A 20,798-nucleotide genomic window follows, 5' to 3' on the forward strand; every position below is an offset into this window, starting at 1 on the left:
AAGGATACTACACAAATTTACCCCTGTCCACCAAACCCTCACTGTTGTCTAGGAAGCACTCAGGTAGCCTTTCTCTTATTTGAACTTTCCAAGTTCCTCCTGTTTCAAAGACTTTGCCTTGTTCTTCCCTCTGCTTGCTGTGCTCTTCCTCACTCTTCATTTTTGCAGATGAAGTATAGTTTTTATTTGGCAGCATCAAAAGAGCAGAGCTGTCAAATGTTAAGTGAAATGGTGAAAAATGGCAACGACCTGTAGTGTTGTCGAAATTTCAGTATTTTTGGAATTCTTTATGACAGATGGCCATATACGTGTGATCGAAATGTCCTTCCTATGTATTTGTGAAAAAAGTGAAGGAATGTTAAGTCATTTTCTATGTGGAACATTAAAATTACCAAAAGCAAATTTAGCCTGAATTTGACTTCTTAATTATATAATTAATTAAGGAATCTATATCAGGCACATTCTGTATTCAGAAGTCTGTAAGGGGTTTTACTTAGGGCTTTAAAGTGTATTTGCAGAAGTTAATTATTCATAAGCTCAAATCTTACAAATTCATTCTTTTAGTAAATATTTATTGAGCACCTAGTATATGCCAGTCACTCTGAAAGTTAGCATACTACGTTTTCAGTTATCATGTAGATTCTAAAGAAACATGAACCAAAGGAATAAACACATTGGAAATAACCAGTAAAGACAGCTCATTTTCCTATGAACATTACCTGAGAATGTATTATGTGCCCATCACTGTGTTTGGCACCGAGAATATAATATCCCTGATTTCAAGAAGTTTGGACTCTGGCAGAAACAGACTTAAGAAAAAAAAAAACAAAACCCAACAATTTCAATATATATCATCATAAGTACAATAACATAAACATGTTAAAGGTATAGTGGTAGTAAAAAAAAAAAAGAAAAGAAGGTGGAGTCATCAATGAATGATGAGAGGTGGTAGCGGTGGGCCAATAGGGAGGTTTTCCTGGAGTATCCAAGAGTGTTTGAGCTTCAGAAAGAGAAGAAGCACGTATTGTCAACATAGAGTATTCTCAGCCTTTCCCTTCCACCTGGAGCTAAAGGTAGTTTTCTTAGTTTCTTTCCCTCCACTGCCTTCCTAGAAAGGTTCTCTCTTTGACTGATCAGTTCTTTGATTATGCAAATCAAATGAAGGACGAAGGGGAAGACAGGAGAGAACCAGGACCTGGCGAGGAGTTTAGGGATAATTTAGATGGAAGATGAGTAGGGGTTGCTGTTGTATATGAGGAAAATGAACAGGGGAGAAAAATGGAGGCTTTAACAAGTGTCGCTCTTCTTAGACCATGTATCACATTTATGGGTTCAACAATGTAACTATCCTGGCATAATGTAGAGTAATGCAAAGTAATAGATACTCAACCCATTATTGTAAAGTTTGGGACTAAACTGTATGGGACACAGAAAGGTAAGTAGATATTTACTGGGAAGACAAAGAGGGATGACATCGGATCAGAGAAACTGGAACAGACAGAGACATAAACACATGAAATAGCAAAGGTTCTTGAGTGGCTCTTAAAACGCTTGGTACTTAATATTGTACAAAGGGAAAGGGAATGTGACAGAATGGGGATGTTAGTATACGAGGCTTCGTCTATGGGATACACCACTGGAATATGAAAAATTTCTAATCAGTCAACTGGTTCATACTTCAGTAGCTGCTTTGACTTAGTGTTTGCATTAGGTTGCCAAACTGGCCACCTAATTTGCCTTCTCATTGACAGTCTTACTTACTGTCTGTTTGGTACAGTTGCTTGTTGAGAAATGCTGACACGAGATTCGACTGGCTTTATCTGTCTAAAACACTTGCGGTATCTTTTGGCATCATTGTCTTTCTTTTCCCTTGTGTTTCACTTCTATTTATTTCACAGTTATAGTCTAGCAAAATTGTGTCGATATAAGCATCACTTCATCCCTGTGAAACTGGTTGTACTGTCTCTTGGCTGTGTTGTCACTGTCTTATCTCCAGAGATGGATATAAAGTGAAGTTAACCAAGGCTAAGCTTCAAGGCCTATCACTTACATAAGCCCATTACATACAAATCTAATTTTTGACTTGTAATCCTATCTTCTTTTCTTAAATAGGGATCCCAAAGTTGTATAAGATTCAGGCCCCATAAAACCTGGGTCTACTCCTGCAGTTATCTCAGATACAAGTGATATGGCACAAGTTGAAAGAGCTGTCAACAGTACTTTAATCAGCTCTTGAAGCTACATTGCAGATTCTTATGATCAGTATTTGGTAGACTTCTAAAATTTGATGTGATTTTGACCCAGATGTTAAAATGTAAATTATTCATCATGTGGTTTGCTCTGCAAAGGGAGTACATAAATGTGATTCTAAAGTGATTCTAAAAATTTTGAATTGCCAATTCAGATACAATTACTGGATGATTGAAAATTTTATCTTCTCATAATAACAAATAAATATACATGCTATGCATTGTAAATATCACATCAGATTTTATATATCTTCTTACTAAACAACTGGATTGGTTTGCTAGGGCTGCCATAAGAAAGTACTGCACATTGAGTGGCACAAACAACAGAAGTTTATTGTCTCACAGTAAATGAGGGGCTAGAAGTATGAGATCAAGGTGTTGGCAGGGTTGGTTTCTTCTGAAGGCTGTGAGGAAGCATCTGTTCCATGCCTGTCTCCTAGCTTCTGGGGTTTTGCTGGCCATCTCTGTTGTTCCTTGGTTTCTGCTTCACCACCCTGACTCTGCCTTCATCTTCACCTGGCATTCTTCTTGTGTGTGTCTGTGTCCAAATTTCCCCATTTTACAAGGACAGCAGTCATACTGGATTAGGGGACCACACTACTCCAGTATGACCTCATCTTCATTAGTCACGTGGACAACAGCCCTATTTCCAATAAGGTCCCATTCTGAGGTACTGGGAGTTAGGACTTCAACATATGAGTTCGGGGTTGTGGGGGAGGCCATAACAACACGTGATAGTAAATGGATCAGAAAGAACAGTATGACGTTCATGCATTGGCTTGCTTCTCTTGTGGACAGTGCTTAGAATTCAGGTTAGCAGATCTGAGTATTTATCTTCAGTAGGCAAAGCCAGAGTCAGGATAACTAAATGTGTTGAGCATTTTTCTAATGTCAGTGGACATAGTTTTAAGTATTTATTAATTTTATGGTCAGGAGTTCAGAAAATATCATATCTTGCCCACTAGGTTGTGGCCTCAAGTTGCATTTCAGTTCTGGGGCCTGAAGCTTTAAAGCAACTGATGTTGAAAGATACAAAACATGATCCTTCTTGTCCTATTAAACCTTGACAGCTTTCAGATTTTTCCTTTAAGGGGGAATACTGTTGACAGTTTTGAAATTCTTTTGACTGTTTAGGGTCTTAATATATTAATAAAACATTCTATGCAAAAGGGTACTCCCTCGTTTAAAAATATAGGTACCCCATTCAAAATAAAATTTTGAAATTTTATCCTCTACACCTCTCACTGAAATAATGGCTTCCTTAAATTTTTGAGCGAAGTTGAGCATTTGATTTCATCACCTAGAGTTCATATTAAATTTTAATTGATAAAATGGAATCATTAAAAAGAAAGAAATTAAGGAAGAGGGGGCAAAGAAGAAGAAAAAAAAAGAGAGAGAGAAAGAGAGAATAAGGGGATGACCAAATGTGAAGAAAACAAGAGAAAAGACTTTCTTCTGACTTTTCAGAAAGCCTTTCTTAAGTAAGTTTTGTAGTTTCGTAAATAATTCTGTCTGCAGAAGATAAAAGGAGCAGATTGGCCAATTACTTTCAAACTGTTTGGTCACATCCATGTTTTCATTCATTATTCAAGCTTTAAGAGTCATCAAAGAATCCTAATGCATAACTCAATAGGAGGAGCAAAAGCTAAGACATCGGCAAAGGCTTTTTATGTTTAAGGTTTTGCCCACTTATGAGCGTATGCGCTTTTGAGTGTTGGGCTGATTTAAACTCTGTACATGGGAAGGAGGTTGATAGTTTAGCCTTTTGGAAAAAGAGGAAGAAGGACATAAATTAAAGGTGCTTAAAAAGTCGTGTGAGCAGGTAGAGCTAGAGGTGCAGGATAAAATGACATCCTTGACATTATGTGACCCACTCTCAGTCTATCCCCACTGCGCCCAAATCGTTGGCCCAGCTGCACATTTGTTGCTCCAGCCCAAGTATCAATTGACCATATACAGTGATAGAACCAGAGTTTTCAAACAAAAAGTAGCTGCAAGAGCAGTTTAAAGATCATAAGAAGAATGAAAGATGATTAGACAAAAGAGACAGGATGATGCGGTGAGATGCTATAATAATACGAAAGTGAGTTTCAAAGAAACATTTTTACGAGGTCTGTAATGTATTACTTTAGTTGTATCCTGATTGTAAGTTATCAGACCATTTTATGGGCACTCTAATGGCACTAGAAGTGCATGTCTAACAAAATAATAGAGTGCATTACCAATTCTTCTGTGATGACCACTGCTGAGAAACTATTAGACCCATTTGTCAGTGTACCTTGGTGTCTAATAGTAGTTTTCAAGAATGGATGTTTATGAAAACTATTCAACATTTAAAGATATCATTTCTCCTCATACACATTCCATTGAACCATCAGTTTCAAGTACATCTGTTTGTCCACCCATGCCTTTTCAGTAAGCTGATTGAAAAGTAAACAACAAAAACAAACTTTGAAAGACAGGATAGTAAATACTAACAACTGTGAATGGCATTTGGAAGGTCTCTTTACTGTTTCAAACAGAATTGATATTCTGTCACATTTTGGGTATTGTGCAAGTTGGCCCAGAACATTAAATAGAATGTATACAAAATAGAACTTCAAAATAGGAAAATCCACCTTGCAATAAAATAGCTCAGAGTTCTGAGATAGTAGTATTCATGCCATTGTAAAGAATTCCTTTACAATGGACAGATGTAACAAGCTCTTTAAAAGCACAGCCTTAGATATTGTTTATAGTACTGTAGGCACACCTTGGAGATATTTTCCTAGGATCAAGATTGTCTCATCTATGGTTGCATCTCTGTCATCTGCAGTCTTGGTTGTATTTGATGCCTGTCCTGTAGGCATTGACAACATAGAAGTTGCCCTGTAAGACCATAAAGTTCTACCGCTGCAGACCTAGGCCCCTGTTTGGCTTTTACTGATTTTGTGGTCCTCTGGGATTTAGCAGCAACCTCCATCTGACCTCTAACTGGAGCTGCCCCTTCTGCAAATTTTGTTCAGCTGTGGAATCCCCTGGCGTCAGACCCTTTAGGCTCTCTGATTCTCCGCTGTTAACTTTTTAGTTCTGCAGTCATGGTCTTGAGAATTTCTGCTATTTCCTCCATATGTAATGACAGCTGAAGACAACTTGGGTAGGATAGGGGTCCATCTCTGGGTCTCTGTCTACCTAGATCTACCTGGCTGACTTTTCTACCTATTGTAGCTGACTAGTTTGATGAAGGGTAACCAGCAAGGTTATTTTCTTCTCAAGGTCCAGAGTAGATGTGGTGTAAGTCACCAGTACAAGAGTTACTAAATATTTGGGAGAGTTTCTGTCACAGTACAAGAGTTACTAAATATTTGGGAGAGTTTCTGTCACCCCACTCTCCAGTTTCAACCCCAAAGTAGGTTCAGGGAATAGAGCCACCCATACTCTTTGTACTCTTTTTGTTCTCCTTTTCTAGTCCAGAAAGGAGCTTTATTTTTATCACCTCTCTGTTTTGTAGGAAAACTGGTCCTATGGCATCTCTTAGTTTTTTTCTACCCTCTCTATGACCTAAACCCTTGCTCCAAGTTCTCCAAGATTTGGCTCTTGACACTTAAATCCAAGCTTTTGGAATTTTTTTTCCTCTTCAGGCTGCTGGTACTTGCAATTCAAAGCTATGGTTTTAAAGACTATTGTCTGCACTGTTGACTTACAAAGGTCAAATTAGTTGCTCAAAGGCCAAAATTGTGATTCTTTGTTCTCTCTGAATCAACCATACCCTGAGGCATCGAGTAGTACTTTTTTTTTAATCATTTAAATTTTATTTTATTTAGTTTTTTATACAGCATGTTCTTATTAGTTATCTGTTTTATACATATTAGTGTATACATGTCCATCCCAATCGCCCAATTCATCACACCACCACCTCACCCCCCGCCACTTTCCCCCGTTGGTGTCCATATGTTTGTTCTCTACATCTGTGTCTCTATTTCTGCCCTGCAAACCGGTTCATCTGTACCATTTTTCTAGGTTCCACATATATGCGTTAATATACGATATTTGTTTTTTCTCGAGAAAGTTCTCTTTGCTACTTAAATATAGTAGAAAAGTTTAACTAAAAGAAATAGAAAAAAATCAGCACTTAGTTTAGAATAGAATGATAGGTGTAGTGTATATTTATCTATGTTTACCTATCTCCATAAGCTAAAACAAAAACAAAATAATAAATGTGCTGGTTATATGTCTTTGTATTTATTCTAACTTAAGTAATGTTCTCCAATTAAAACACAATTAACGTTAAAAAGTTTTTGCTATAGTGTGTGGAAGGCAGAGTTAATAAAGTGATTGGACTATTTTTAAAGCCATTTGCACAAATAAAGTGCACCAGCTTAGCTGTAAACACAGCGACTACTAATTGGAGGCTGTGAGTAGGAAGGAAGAATAAAAAAAAAAAGTTTTTGCTATAATAGAGCTGCACATGCTATCATTGAGTCTATTTTTAAAAATCTTTTAACATGAACATGCTGTCTTGGTTGAACCCTGTTAGCTCTAAACATCATTGATTCATTTATTGAATATCTACTATATGCTGGGAACTAGGGATAAATAAGTGAACAATAGACATGTCCCTAATCTACTAAATGCTGAGAACTTCTTGGTCACCAAGTAAGTATCAAAAGTCCTCCAGCTTATACCCCAAGTAGTAGAACTCCCAAACCCCACCTCTCCAAGAAGTCCAAAGCCACGCCTAGAATCTTCACTTTTCTGTCTGGTGGAGGAGTTAACTGTGTATTTGGCATTTCCTTCTCCACCCCTAGAGAGAGCACTCTGTTAGATCACCAGAAAAGTTAACTCAAGATACACAATTTTAAGGCTGAGTTCTATAAAAGGCTCATGTATATGAATAATATACAGAAAGAAATGTGTTTTTTAAATAATTAAAACATACTTCCCACCTACTATCTACCATTTCCCAAGATGCAACTGGTTTTTAGAAGAGTAGAAAATGACTCCATCAGTTTAAACAACACAGATTTGGTATATTTCCTTTCTTCTTGGGTTTAAAATGGATACAGCATAAATCCATCACCCCTTACAGTCCTCTGCTAATAAAATAATCTCATAGTCTGATTCTAATATTACTAAACTCAAATTAATAATATATCAAAATCTGAAGAGATGAATGATATTTTACACCTACACAGGGGAGCTTTCAAAGCTCCATCAGGACTAGGTTTAAAAAAAAAAAATGACATTTATTTTGAACCTTCATTATTCTTATGGTACATATGGGAAGTCAGGATGAATTAAAGATGATCATGAGATTGAAATTAACTCTTTCAGGATACCAGAGCTTTATCTATTAGATACTAAATTTCCACAAATGCAAAATTTGAAATATACATTTTCCACAATCCTTTAGGCCAGTGTTTCTTAAACTTATATAATATGTAGAGTCTTTTCTAAGGCAAAAACAAAAACAAGGATAAAAATCTTCTTTTAGAACCCCAGTATTAAATCATTTTTATTACAGTGTTACTTAAAAATATGCAAACATAAAACCAGGCATAAATGCCTTATGCTTATACAAAACATAGTTACAAGTGAATACAAACAAATCTCCAAATCTGAGAAATTCAATTTCACAATATTGATTTTAATGTAATAGGAGGTGTTTTGTGGAAATGAAATATCTGTTCACCATGTAAAAAAGGCACTGACTTGCTGTACACAGATTCTTGTATACAATACAGTGTGCAGTATAGTGACAATTCTCCTGTTTTGTTTGTGGAACTCTCTTTGTACAGTGTCATCATTTGTCTTTTTCTATCTCTGTTCCTATTAATACTTCTTGGTGCCAAAATGATTGTATTTACAAACATGAACACTGGGTTCATGTGAGAATACATGGTTATAAGATAGTGGTCCAGAAGACCCAGAAATCACTTAGATTATTTTTTAATTACTATAGGAAATCAAAATGCATACATCATAAATATATTATTAAAAGGTAGTGTTTAAAAGGGCAAGCTCAAGATTGTTATACAAATATTAAAAAACTATCAAAAATTTTATTTAACTCCATTATTAATGGGGAAACTAAAAAGATGTTGTCAGCTGTCTCAATGGAGAATTCAAAATACCACAGGTACACAGTTGAGTCAGGAGTGTCGAAACAAATCTACAAATAGATGCAAAACTGGCAGTTTTACATAGGGTTGGAGTGAGGAGAGAAATCAGTTTTCCCTCCAACAGAAGGAACTTGCATATCTTTGGATAAACCATTGTAACTTCTATCAGTTATCTATAATTTACAGCTTTGTAAAATAGCTCAAATTGCCCTCCAAAGAATCGGATAACCAAGAAGAATGTGCCAGATAATGTAGCCTTTGCATTAAAGATACTCAGTCTTCTTATTTTTTTGTTTTTTTACAGTACCTTTGCCACTTTTTATAAGGATGTGTTTAAACATCAGTGTTTTTTTGTTTTGTTTTGTTTTGTTTGTTTTTTTATACTGCAGGTTCTTATTAGTCATCAATTTTATACAAATCAGTGTATACACGTCAATCCCAATCGCCCAATTCAGCACACCACCATCCCCACCCAACCGCAGTTTTCCCCCCTTGGTGTCCATATGTCTATTCTCTACATCTGTGTCTCAACTTCTGCCCTGCAAACCGGCTCATCTGTACCATTTTTCTAGGTTCCACATACATGCGTTAATATATGATATTTGTTTTTCTCTTTCTGACTTACTTCACTCTGTATGACAGTCTCTAGATCCATCCATGTCTCAACAAATGACCCAATTTCGTTCCTTTTTATGGCTGAGTAATATTCCATTGTATATATGTACCACATCTTCTTTATCCATTCGTCTGTCGATGGGCATTTAGGTTGTTTCCATGTCCTGGCTATTGTAAATAGTGCTGCAATGAACATTGGGGTGCATGTGTCTTTTTGAATCATGGTTTTCTCTGGGTATATGCCCAGTAGTGGGATTGCTGGATCATACGGTAAATCTATTTTTAGTTTTTTAAGGAACCTCCGTACTGTTCTCCATAGTGGCTGTATCAATTTACATTCCCACCAACAGTGCAAGAGGGTTCCCTTTTCTCCACATCCTCTCCAGCATTTGTTGTTTGTAGATTTTCTGATGATGTCCATTCTAACTGGTGTGAGGTGATACCTCATTGTAGTTTTGATTTGCATTTCTCTAATAATTAGTGATGTTGAGCAAAAGATACTCAGTCTTCTTTTGATCCATTTTAGTCTTTCACAAGATTTGTCCATCCAGTATATTTAAGAGGAATATATAGACCTCATAGAACCTATCCATGGACCTCTGTGGAAACCTTGAAGATCTCCTCAGCTCAGCTGTCTCCCTTGAAACTCACCTCCAGCTGCAGATAGATGCCCCATGTGAGCATTAGTCTTAGAGGAATACACAGCTCTCCCTTCAGATATAAATACCCAAGCAACCTGTTTGGATGAGTTGGATGTCTTCTAAGGGACAAAGAACTGTGATAACTAATCTCAGACCTTTTACACATGGAAAATGTGCCCAAGGGTAGGGAGTTATAAGCCAAATCCTCAATAGGAATGTTTAAGCATTTCTTCCCTCCCTTCCATTCTTCCTTCTTGCCTTCCTTCCTTCCTTCACAATTGCTGCATATCAGATACTGCACTGTTTTATATATATTATTCCATTAAATATCATCATAAGCCTATTGGTATGTGCATTTTGTGAGAAAATTCAGCCTGAACTAGCCACAAATATTAAAAAAAAGAAAATTAAATGAAAAACAAGACAAACCCAAGTGTGTAAAGTATGTAATTAAATCTGCAACTAGTAATCAAAACAGTATCTTAAGGACTGGTTTAGATGACACATGGTGTTGTCCCAAAGTTAGATGTTCAATCAATATTTACGGAACACGTCATAGTCCTTCCCACCTCATCTGGGAAACTGAGTGTCCAACCTACAATTTTTTTTTCATAGGCCCATGTATGCATTTGTCATAGTGCTTGCAAATAACACTAAATTATCTTTTTATGTGCTTATGTCCCCTTACCTTCCTTGGCTAAGCTATGAACTACATTAGCAAAAGGGCCATGTTTTATTCATGTGTCCTTGGTGCCTTGCACAGTGACAGGCACATACCAGGAGCTAATTATATACTTTTGAAATTATCTTAAATACACATACACAGTAAAGCTAATTCCTAAAATTGAACCTCTGGAAAAATTCAGTCCTAATTCACTAGTTCCAAAGATTTTATTTCCTCTCTCAAAATGTTTCACTACTGTTAGATAGATTTTAGGGTTTAATAGATTTGTTAAATTTGGAGCTGCTTAAAATTTGCTCTAGGGACACAGGAAAGGCTTGTCTTAACTGGATACAAGCTTGCAGACTGAATGTCATTATGTGACATCTTTGAGAGTTAGGGGGGAAGGAAGCTGTGACAATGCAAAAACCATTAGAAATCATCTAGAATTTTGCACCACAATTATGTATGCAATGGATGGAGATTGAGAAAGTCTTAAATGCCAGTATTTCTAAGTTTCCTTCAAACCTCACATGCTCAATACCACATTTTACCTTAAAGTAGTTCTTAGAATAACAGTGAATATCAAAGAATGACTAAGAAACTGGGAACACAGAGAACTGATATTCACATTGGCAAAAAGAAAGAATAGAAACCAAAACTAAAGTGAGATTGGAGAGTGAAAATTGGAAAAGTGGAAGGAAAAATCACACTAAAATGCTAGGAAAAAGCTTCATTGTGTTATCAACTATTTGGTTAAAGAATAAAGATAAAATATGGGATTTAAAAAAAATTTATTACTTGGTCAAAATATATATAGTTCTTAAATATTAAATAGGTTAAACCTACAGAAACAGGAACCATAATTCCTATTCAGCAACAGAGCATTTCTTTTGAATTTATCACTGACCAGAGTAAGAAAGTAAAGTGTCATTCCACAGTTTCAATTGCAATCTGGCAGTATTTTCTAAAGATTTATGGAATGGCTGTCATGATTGAGATAGTTATCCATGTCCCAATTACTTTAGGATTTTAGTGGTCATTTTCTGTCCTACCAGTAGAATGTAACCCAAACCCCAAGTTGTGTGGTCAGAGACTGGGGAGGACAGTAGAGACCGGTAAGAGGTAATGTTTGGGTGTTTAGTTGATTAAATACAAAGCATTCATTATCCATTATGGCCTTGGTTTAAAGTAAGCTTCTTTTTTTTTTTTTTTTTAAAGGAATTCACGTTCTTTTATTTATTTATTTGTTTATTTTTGGCTGTGTTGGGTCTTCGTTTCTGTGCTAGGGCTTTCTCTAGTTGCGGCAAGTGGGGACCACTCTTCATCGCAGTGCGCGGGCCTCTCACCATCGCAGCCTCTCTTGTTGCGGAGCACAGGCTCCAGACGCGCAGGCTCAGTAGCTGTGGCTCACGGGCCCAGTTGCTCCGTGGCATGTGGGATCTTCCCAGACCAGGGCTCGAACCCGTGTCCCCTGCATTGGCAGGCAGATTCTCAACCACTGCACCACCAGGGAAGCCCCAAAGTAAGCTTCTTATTCCAAAGAAAATTTTTGAACTACTCACTTTCTAGCATGTTTTCTCATAAAGCAATCTTTTTAAAAATCATGTTGGTTTTCTTCTAGACGGTTTCACAAAATAAGTAGTATAGCCTCCTTAGAAGCTTGGAAATTCAATAATTTAATTATGTGGTTCATGTTTTTTTCTCTTTTCACTTTTTAGTTATATCCTTTCATCTTTTTCCTCTTTCCTCCCATTTTGGAAAGAATTTTGGACAAATAAGAAACAGGTTAGAAAGCCAAGGAAAATTTTCATATGCTTTAAAAATTGGACTGCCCACAGAGGGACTTTTGTTTAAAAGCATTGGGGGTGGTAGTTAGGGAAATGTATTTACCTGAAAGCATTTTATATTGGAATGCTGATCTATTCATGGTTATACTTTGTTTGTATATTAAATACCGCACCTGTCACAAGCTTGGATTTATCATGAGTATGCATAATGCTTGTTGTTGGGAGAGCTTGCAAATCCCTCATTGGCAATAGAGTCACCAGAAGTAGATGCACCTGTCTCCCCAGCTGGGATTTGCTCATGGGAAAGAGGGTCATTTAACACCATGTTTTCCTCCTCATGGACAGCTGTATATATAAGCTGCCCTAGGGTGTAGAAGACCTAAATTTTGTTTGTTAAAAAAAAAAAAAAGAGAGACTTCAATGTCAAAATGAAATTTGATATGAAAAGTAATTTGATGTTTTGATTCAGCAGCTTTAGAGAACATATAGGCTTGGTTTAATAGAAAAACATTATTTGGTTTGCTTTGGTCTGATCACTCTAACAGCTTTTAATGACTCAGCGAACACCAATATTTTCAGCTCAGATTAGCTTGGGGTTTAGCATAAAATAGTTCATTCTGTTTTGATGCAAGTCCTTAGTTAAAACATGGGCCTTGTCCTCAATGCTACAGCCATAACTCTTGATTTTTGTGCATTTTAATTGTCTATTTTCCCTTGACAGACTCTAAACTCCATAATAGGAGCTGTGTCTATTTTGCTAACCACTATTTTCTCCAGCTCAATGCCACTCTGTTAGCTCTGGATGTATTTGTGCTTAATAAATCTTTGTCAAGTGGATGCTTGAATGAAATCATGAAGAATTGTTTTTGCTGACCAGGAAGGAGGTAATGGCTCCTTCTTAAAGTCTCCCTGATTCAAAATCACTCCAAAATTAAGAGATCTCTTTGAGTCCCATTTTTTTTTTAAATGGAGGTATAATTTACTTACAATAAAATGTACATTTTATGGGCATGGCTCCATAGAGTTTTTTTCAAGTCTGTCTCCTCATACAACCACTGTCTCAACCAAATATAGAATTTTTCCATTATTCTAGAAAGTTCCCTCCTGCTACTTTCCAGTTAATCTCCCACAACCACTGTTCTGATTATTACTACAGCCTCTTTTTTGTCCTTTCTATAACTTCATTTAAATGTAACCATAAAGTATGTACTTTTTTTGTGTCTATAATAAGATTAATAAGAAAAGACCATGGTATTTAAAAAACTACTGTGGGCCTCTCCTTGGAGGCTTTATTGCCCCACCTTCCCCAGTCTGCAACCATTGCTCTTAAGAATTCCAAAGATACAGAGAATAAGATTCTTACAAGTAGAGTTCAGAAGTACCACTCAACTTGTATCATTGTACTGTGAGCCTCCAATTGACAAATGAAACCCATCAGTAATAATCTAAATAACTCTAATGTTAATAATCTATTATCTAAATAAGATAATGTATAATAATATATAATATGCATTAATAAATAATATGGAATTTATTACATTATAATAAATACCCTAATTAATCCTAACATTTCAGAGCTGGGATCACAGCCCCTTTTCCTGACAACTCTGAGCTTTACACAGCAGCACACCATTGGTTTCACTTATCCTCAAGACAGTTCTGTGGGTAACCACCACGTGCGTGACAGGTTGTAGAGGAAAAGGAATATGAAAAAGAATGTATATATATGTATAAATGAATCATTTTGCTGTACAGCAGAAATTAACACAACATTGTAAAGCAACTATATTTCAATTAAAAACTTTTTTAAAAAGTAAAAAAAAGAAAGAAAAAAGAAAGAGCTCCAAAATTAGATACTTCCTCTGAAAGTCTTCTTTAAAATATATTTTCAATAACATACAACTCTGGGGGTGTAGAGGGTGGTGTTTGGGTAGAATTGTAAAGGAGGTTTACAAAGAACTAGTCAGTTTGCAGGCAGTGAGAAGAGGCTTGCCAAGTAAAGCCTGTAGAAAATGGATTCATCGAATTAGAGCAGTCCATGATTGACTGCCAAAGCCAGCTTATTTTCTTTGCTGGGTCCAAAAAAGAATGCCTGAAACTTTGTGGTGATGGAAGGCTATCTTATAGAACATGCTGGTGGAGCATACTTTTTCACTGGCTCAGACCAGTATTGTTATAAACTTGATGGGGTACTTAGGGCTCTGGTAAGGATTTTTAGGTCAGAAAAAAAAAATTAGACATAGGAGATTAGGGAGCAAAATGTATTAGTTTATTTCACAGCAGAGTAAAGCAATAAAACAGCCTTAGCAAAGCCACAGACAGGACTTGTGTAAGTCTAACAATTTTCAACTTCTCCTGCAGAAACATAGAATTGTGATCTAGGGAAAGTAAGTAAGTAATTGTTGGAATACAGTTAATAACAGATAAAGAAGCCGTTCTTTCAAAGATGGATGAGGAGATTATAAATGATTTAAAGGAAGAAAATTCCTCCTTCAAATTAAGTCTTCTGTAATAAAGGGTGTTATTTTGTACAAGATAGTTTGATGCAAGATATGTGGAAATTTCATGAAATGGCAAAAAGAATCTGAACAACTTGAAACACAGTATGAGTGTTAGCTGAAGCCCACCAAGCAGATTATTTATATATTTTTCTTTCCCCTTAGACCCGGTAGAGATGCTTCAAGAACTGCTCCGTTCCGGGGAGGAGGGATGGTGTGAGGACACTGACACTTTACCCTGAGGCGAGTGCAGAAGTTTTCATTGTAAGGTAATAGTTGATTCCTACTTTCTGTCTTCTCGTCTTTGGAAATTAATGAAACTGTGGTGTAAAATTAGGCCACGTTATCAGAAGTATTAAGGATGCTCGGAATTTTGTTTATAGCTTTGTAGTCACTCATGTTTACACCTTTCATGTGGAGTAGGTGCAGAAATAATTCCTTAGCAGGTACTATCTTTACATTTTTGAAGTAGGACAATATGTTCAAACGGTGGGAATTGCAAAACACCAATCTAGCCATCTGGGATTAAAATATTGTTAGCAAAGATTCTCTCTCGAGGTGCTTCTCAGTCTTTTTCTTGTCGTGTGCATGTAGAAAATGGTAATATCCCTATGATGCACTGCAGAGGCCGCTCATTCCCAGAGACAACTGGTACTCAGCTCCAGAGCAGCTGAAGGGATCAAATCTTAGTACATCAGTAAACCACTGTTTGGAAGAGCTCTGCTGGGGAGCAACAGATGCTTTCCTTTTTGAAAACCCTGAAGTATCCCCTGCTTTTTATGCATCCCTAGGATTGGAGTCTGGGTTTAGAGAAGCTTTTCTTTAAGGAAAGAAAATGATACTTTTAGTTCTAAATTTTCACATGAAGTTAATTTTCCCTGAAGACTGACCAGTAATTTTACATCAAGAAACTTGAACTTAAAAGTATTTTCCTCCCCCTCTCGATCTGTACAGTGATAAAGCAGTCCTCTCCTAGAGGACCCACGAAGGCGTGTCAATTCTGGCAGGACTCCTTGTGGTCCTAGGGCTTTGGGCGAGTTTACCTAAGACAGAATCTACCTGCAGGGTTAGGAGGGCTCCCTGTAGGGTGAGGTAATTGTATAGTTTAGGCCTCACTTCAGTATTTGGTCTAGTCTGGGTAAGATTTAGTTATCTCAGTAGTCATTCAAAAAAATGATTAAGCGTTCAGCAGATTTGTGGCCTGACTCAAACCCAGACTGAATCCTGCAGAATCGTAGGCTGCAAGCTGATGGGACTTGGATACACCGGTCTTTCTTCTGTGCCTTATTCTAATACCATGACATGTACCCCCAACAATTACCACCTCAAGGTTAAGAGAAAACAGCGGGCATGCCCAGTGGTGTCACCATGAAAGACTGGCATAAATACCCTTTGGTCGCAATTCTAGAAGCTGTCTTATTGAACCAGGATTTTTGTCTTGTTTTGGTTTGCTTTGGTTTTATAACCTCTGTGTCTTAGATTTTACTTTTTAAAAAAAATGTTCGGAAACAGACTTTTTTCAGAGCAATTTTAGGTTTACAGAAAAATTAGTTAAAAACTGCAGGGAGGGACTTCCCTGGTGGTGCAGTGGTTAAGAATCCGCCTGCCTATGCAGGGGACACGGGTTCGAGCCCTGGTTCAGGAAGATCCCACATGCCGCGGGGTAACTAAGCCTGTGCGCCACAACTACTGAGCCTGCGCTCTAGAGCCTGCGAGCCACAACTACTGAAGCCCGCGCACCTAGAGCCTGTGCTCCGCAACAAGAGAAGCCACCACAATGAAGAGCAGCCCCTGCTTGATGCCAACTAGAGAAAGCCCGCGCGTAGCAACAAAGACCCAACGCAGCCATAAATAAATAAAGGAATAAATAAAAATTAAAAGGAAAAAAAAACTGCATTGAGTTCCTACATACTCTTCCTGAAAAGGACACATGATTTCCCCTATTATTAACATCTTTTTTATTAGTATGGTACATTTCCTACAATTGATGAACCAATATTGATACATTTTTATTTACTAACGTGTACTACATAAAGTTTCACTCTTTGTATTTTGCATTCTGTGGGTTTGAAAAATGTGTAATGACATATTTTCATTGTTCCTGTATCATACAGAATATCTTCACCGCCCTAAAAATTCCGTGTGCTCCCCCTATTTGCCCTTCCCTCCCCTCACTGAAACCCTAGCGACCTTTGATCTTTTTACTGCCTCCATAGCTTTGCCTTTTCAGGAATGTCATACAGCAGATAGCCTTTTCCGATTGGCTTCTTTCACTTAGCAGTATGCTTTTACGGTTCCTCCATGTCTTTTTGTAGCTGGACAGCTCATTTCTTTATAATGTTGAGTAATATTCATTGTATGGATGAACCACAGTTTGTTTTTCCATAAGCTTATTAAAGGACATCTTGGTTACTTCCAAGTTTGACAGTTATGAAAAAAAACTGCTATAAATATTTCTCTGCAAACTTTTGTGTGGACATAAGTTCACAGTTCATTTGGATATATACCAAGGAGTGTGATGACTGGATCATATGGTTCAAGTATGTTTAGTTTTATGAGAAACCTTCAAACTGTCTTCCAAAGTGGCTGTACCATTTTGTACTCACTATGAGTGACGGTTCCTGTTGCTCCATGTCCTTACCAGTATTTGTGTTGTCAGTGTTTTGAATTTTAGCCATCCTAATAGATGTGTAGTGTTTTCTCATTGTCGTAGGTTTTTAATACAATTAATTTATAAAGAGATTGTGACGACGACTGAGACGACTCTAGACACTTAGAACTTTCTTCAGCACTTACTTAGTAATGACATTGATTAAGAATCTGAACTTTCCCCTGGCGATATTCACTGTGGTCGTGCATTTTTATGAGATGAGCATGTAGGTACACCTAAGTGTGTATGTACGTGTGTCTGTGTATACCTTCTATTCTCCATTATAAAAAGAGGTGATAGTAGGCAAAGACTTTTCTAAAAATACACCATCAAAATGAAAATATGCAGTTTATATCAAAGATATTTTTGTTTGTTTCTAAAAATGAAATATGAGTTTTCTATGAATCCTGATATTAAAACAAGCCATGGTTGAAGTTATATATAGCTAGTTTTCTGACATGAATAACAGTGTTTATATAGGCCACATCAAATTAGGCACTCAATTTTTGTATCCTGTTAAATTCAGCAATGCAGCTATAGCCACTGGAAGAGATTCTTCATAGTCCTTGCAAGTTATAGTAATATTTTCTGTATGCTTGGTGCATGTTTCTGCTTTAGATTTGATTGTACTACTTTGTAGATATTTCTGATGAGATAGACTTACATACTAGAATGTTATTTTCTCCAGTGTAAGTACGACTCCTTTCATATTTCTTTCTTTGAAACATGGCACAATGCCTGTGTTAAAGACAAAATTTCTTGCATGACACTTGTTAAAGACGGCAAGGAAGACGTTATTCAAGAGGGGCTACAGCAATGACATTTTGCAGCAGAGGACAGGGACAAGTGGAAATTTATAGCCAAGGAGCAAAGTGGGGATCAGTGGATGGATGGAAAATTACCAAGGTGAGAGGAATTCTTGCTAGACTGACTCAACAGGATGCTTGCTGAAGGCAGGACAAGGAGATAAGATATGGACGGTGGGGATGAGGAATTTGACCTAATAGCAAAGATAATCAGATACCAAGGGAAGAGTCACTAAACTGACTCAGCAGAATTCTTGCTAAAACTGAACTAAGCAGGCTAAGGAGAGAATTCAAGGTCAGAGCCTAGTTGAGAAGAGGACTCAGAGGATGCTCACTCAGATCTGGTCAAGGAGAGAGTCTTTGTCACCTGACACACGGTAGCATTTCAGTGACCCCGTATTGTGTTATTATATAGATAGACCTACATCAAATACTGTAGAAATCTATTAAGAAAGTCCTAAAGATACCAAACGAGGATTATAATTTAAGGAAAAATTAGGGAAATCACTTTAAATCATGTAAATAATTTTGTGTAATGTTCAAAACTAACCTATTTAATGGGGCATAGATCTGGTTAAAAAATTAAACAACTAATATACATGAGCAATTTTTTTTAATTAATTAATTAATTTATTTATTTATTTATTTTTGGCTGTGTTGGGTCTTCGTTTCTGTGTGTGGGCTTTCCCTAGTTGCAGCAAGTGGGGGCCACTCTTCATCGCGGTGCGCGGGCCTCTCACTGTCGTGGCCTCTCTTGTTGCGGAGCACAAGCTCCAGACGCGCAGGCTCAGTAGTTGTGGCTCACGGGCCTAGTTGCTCCGCAGCATGTGGGATCTTCCCATACCAGGGCTCGAACCCGTGTCCCCTGCATTGGCAGGCAGATTCTCAACCACTGCGCCACCAGGGAAGCCCTACATGAGCAATTTTTACGTGCAAAACAGAATCTCAACAGTGACAGAAATGTGAAGGTAAAACTGACATGTTCTCTACTTTCTAAAAAAGATGCAGTCTTGTGCAGGAGGGGCCGGGGGCGAAGAGAAACAGAATTATGTTGTATTAGTGATCACAGATTAAATATATATGCAAATTTTTTAGAGAAGTAGAATAAGTGGCATGTCGGCATTGGGTATACCTCAAATCTAGATTGCAAAGTTATTGATATCGATATCGTGGTATGTGGAAGACTGGTTTTTCAAACATTAGTATTCATAAAAATTACCTGGAGTTCTTGTTTAAATTTCATTCTCTTAGACTCCATACCTAAATGTCTGAGTAATTTGAAGGGTCCAGGATTCCTCACTTTTAACAGTTACCCCAGGTTACTCTATTATAAGGGACCTATAATAATAAAAAAAAAGAAAAAAAGAAAAAAAAAGCGACCTATAAGCCCTGTTTTTTAAAAACACTGATATGTACTATTTACAGTTTTCCTCCTTGTAGTGTGGTTGATGTTAGAAAGTACCCCCTGAGAAATAGGGAAATCAGGTTGAAATCTAGGAACCACAAGAATGTACAAATGAGATTGAGTGACTTCATGGCCCCTTTCAGTGGTGTCATCGATGAAGGGTTGTCCTAAGAGTCTGAAAACAAGACAACAAACTAAATGGAGATGCCGGCACAAAAATTGTGTCCAGTATTAGCACATTTTAAAAAAGAATGATATGCATATTTTTAAAATAGAATAAGTATTTCTAAATAGATAAAATATAATACAGTTACATCAATATTCAATGAATTGTTTAATTCAAAGGTATCAGTTATGATATTTAAAATTATAGGGGAATGATAAATATCCAAGAAGTCCAAAACTGGGGTAATTATTAAGCTAATTACCCTCATCCCAATAGAATATTATTTTCACTGCTTTAAAAAATGATGACATTTAGGAAGCATTTAATGTAATGTTATGTTAAAAAATAATTAGAATCCACAACTATATGCTTGATACGGCTGTTTCCACATAAAATATGTATGTATATATGGTGAAATTTCAGGTGTTTTGAATTCTAAAATTTTTATAGATATTATATGGTGCTCACAAAATCAGTGCTAGAATCTAAAACCTAGATAAGGTGAAACAATACTATCCAGAATCAGAAGCTTTGGTCATGAATTTTTAATAGTTAAGAGTAAATAGTTTTCAAGTCATAAGGTGGTTTGAGGTTATGCTACTATCGAGCCACAGGGAAACTAGCTAAAGCAGTGATACTCATATCTGGCTGATTATCAGAATTATTTGGGGAGCTTTGTGAACATATGGATTCCTTAGAATCTAGACAAGTGATTCATTTTTTGCAGATCTGAGTCTGGGCCCTGGAATCTGATTTTTTAAAAGGTTCTACTGATGGCCTTATTGATTAGCAAAAGTTGGCAACCACTGTCATGGGGAAGACAATTTATGCCTTCAAGAATTTCTGCAATGGTCAATATATGACCAAAAAAAAACCCCAACCAAACAAACAAAATAATCTCCCGAAACCCAAGGCAAAATAATGTCACATCCTGCAATATTTAATGTATATAGCAGAGTAAATAGAGTAGAAATTCAGAGGAGGATAATTTGGGAGCGCCTTCTGGAACAAGAACCTCATAAGCATTAGTGGCAAGGTAGAGTAATGCTACAGAAACCGCAAGCTTCATCATCATCTTAACAACCTTCATGTTAAGAGGAGACGTGGTGAGACCTTGAAGCACTTAGAAATGGCAGTAAAAAGATGGCAGCATTTGGGGATGGCAGCTTTCTCACCAATCCAAAGTACAAGCCCTACACCCCTTCCCTAGAGGTCC

At 37.0% G+C, this 20,798-nt stretch overlaps 1 protein-coding gene across 3 annotated transcripts in view; it reads left to right on the forward strand.

Annotated features, from left to right (window-relative positions):
* Positions 1–20,798, forward strand: part of B3GALT1 (beta-1,3-galactosyltransferase 1) — a 593,789-nt gene that overhangs the window by 181,635 nt on the left and 391,356 nt on the right. For 2 of the 3 annotated variants that reach the window (XM_059927221.1, XM_059927216.1), the window contains exon 2: positions 14,721–14,824. The gene's annotated coding sequence lies outside the window, so the exon portion shown is untranslated. Of the gene's footprint in view, positions 1–12,852; positions 12,942–14,720; positions 14,825–20,798 lie in introns of those variants that run through there. The other variant, XM_059927217.1, reaches the window with a different exon arrangement.

Source organism: Balaenoptera ricei, chromosome 7 (assembly GCF_028023285.1).
Source record: "Balaenoptera ricei isolate mBalRic1 chromosome 7, mBalRic1.hap2, whole genome shotgun sequence".
Classification (NCBI taxonomy): Eukaryota; Metazoa; Chordata; class Mammalia; order Artiodactyla; family Balaenopteridae; genus Balaenoptera; species Balaenoptera ricei.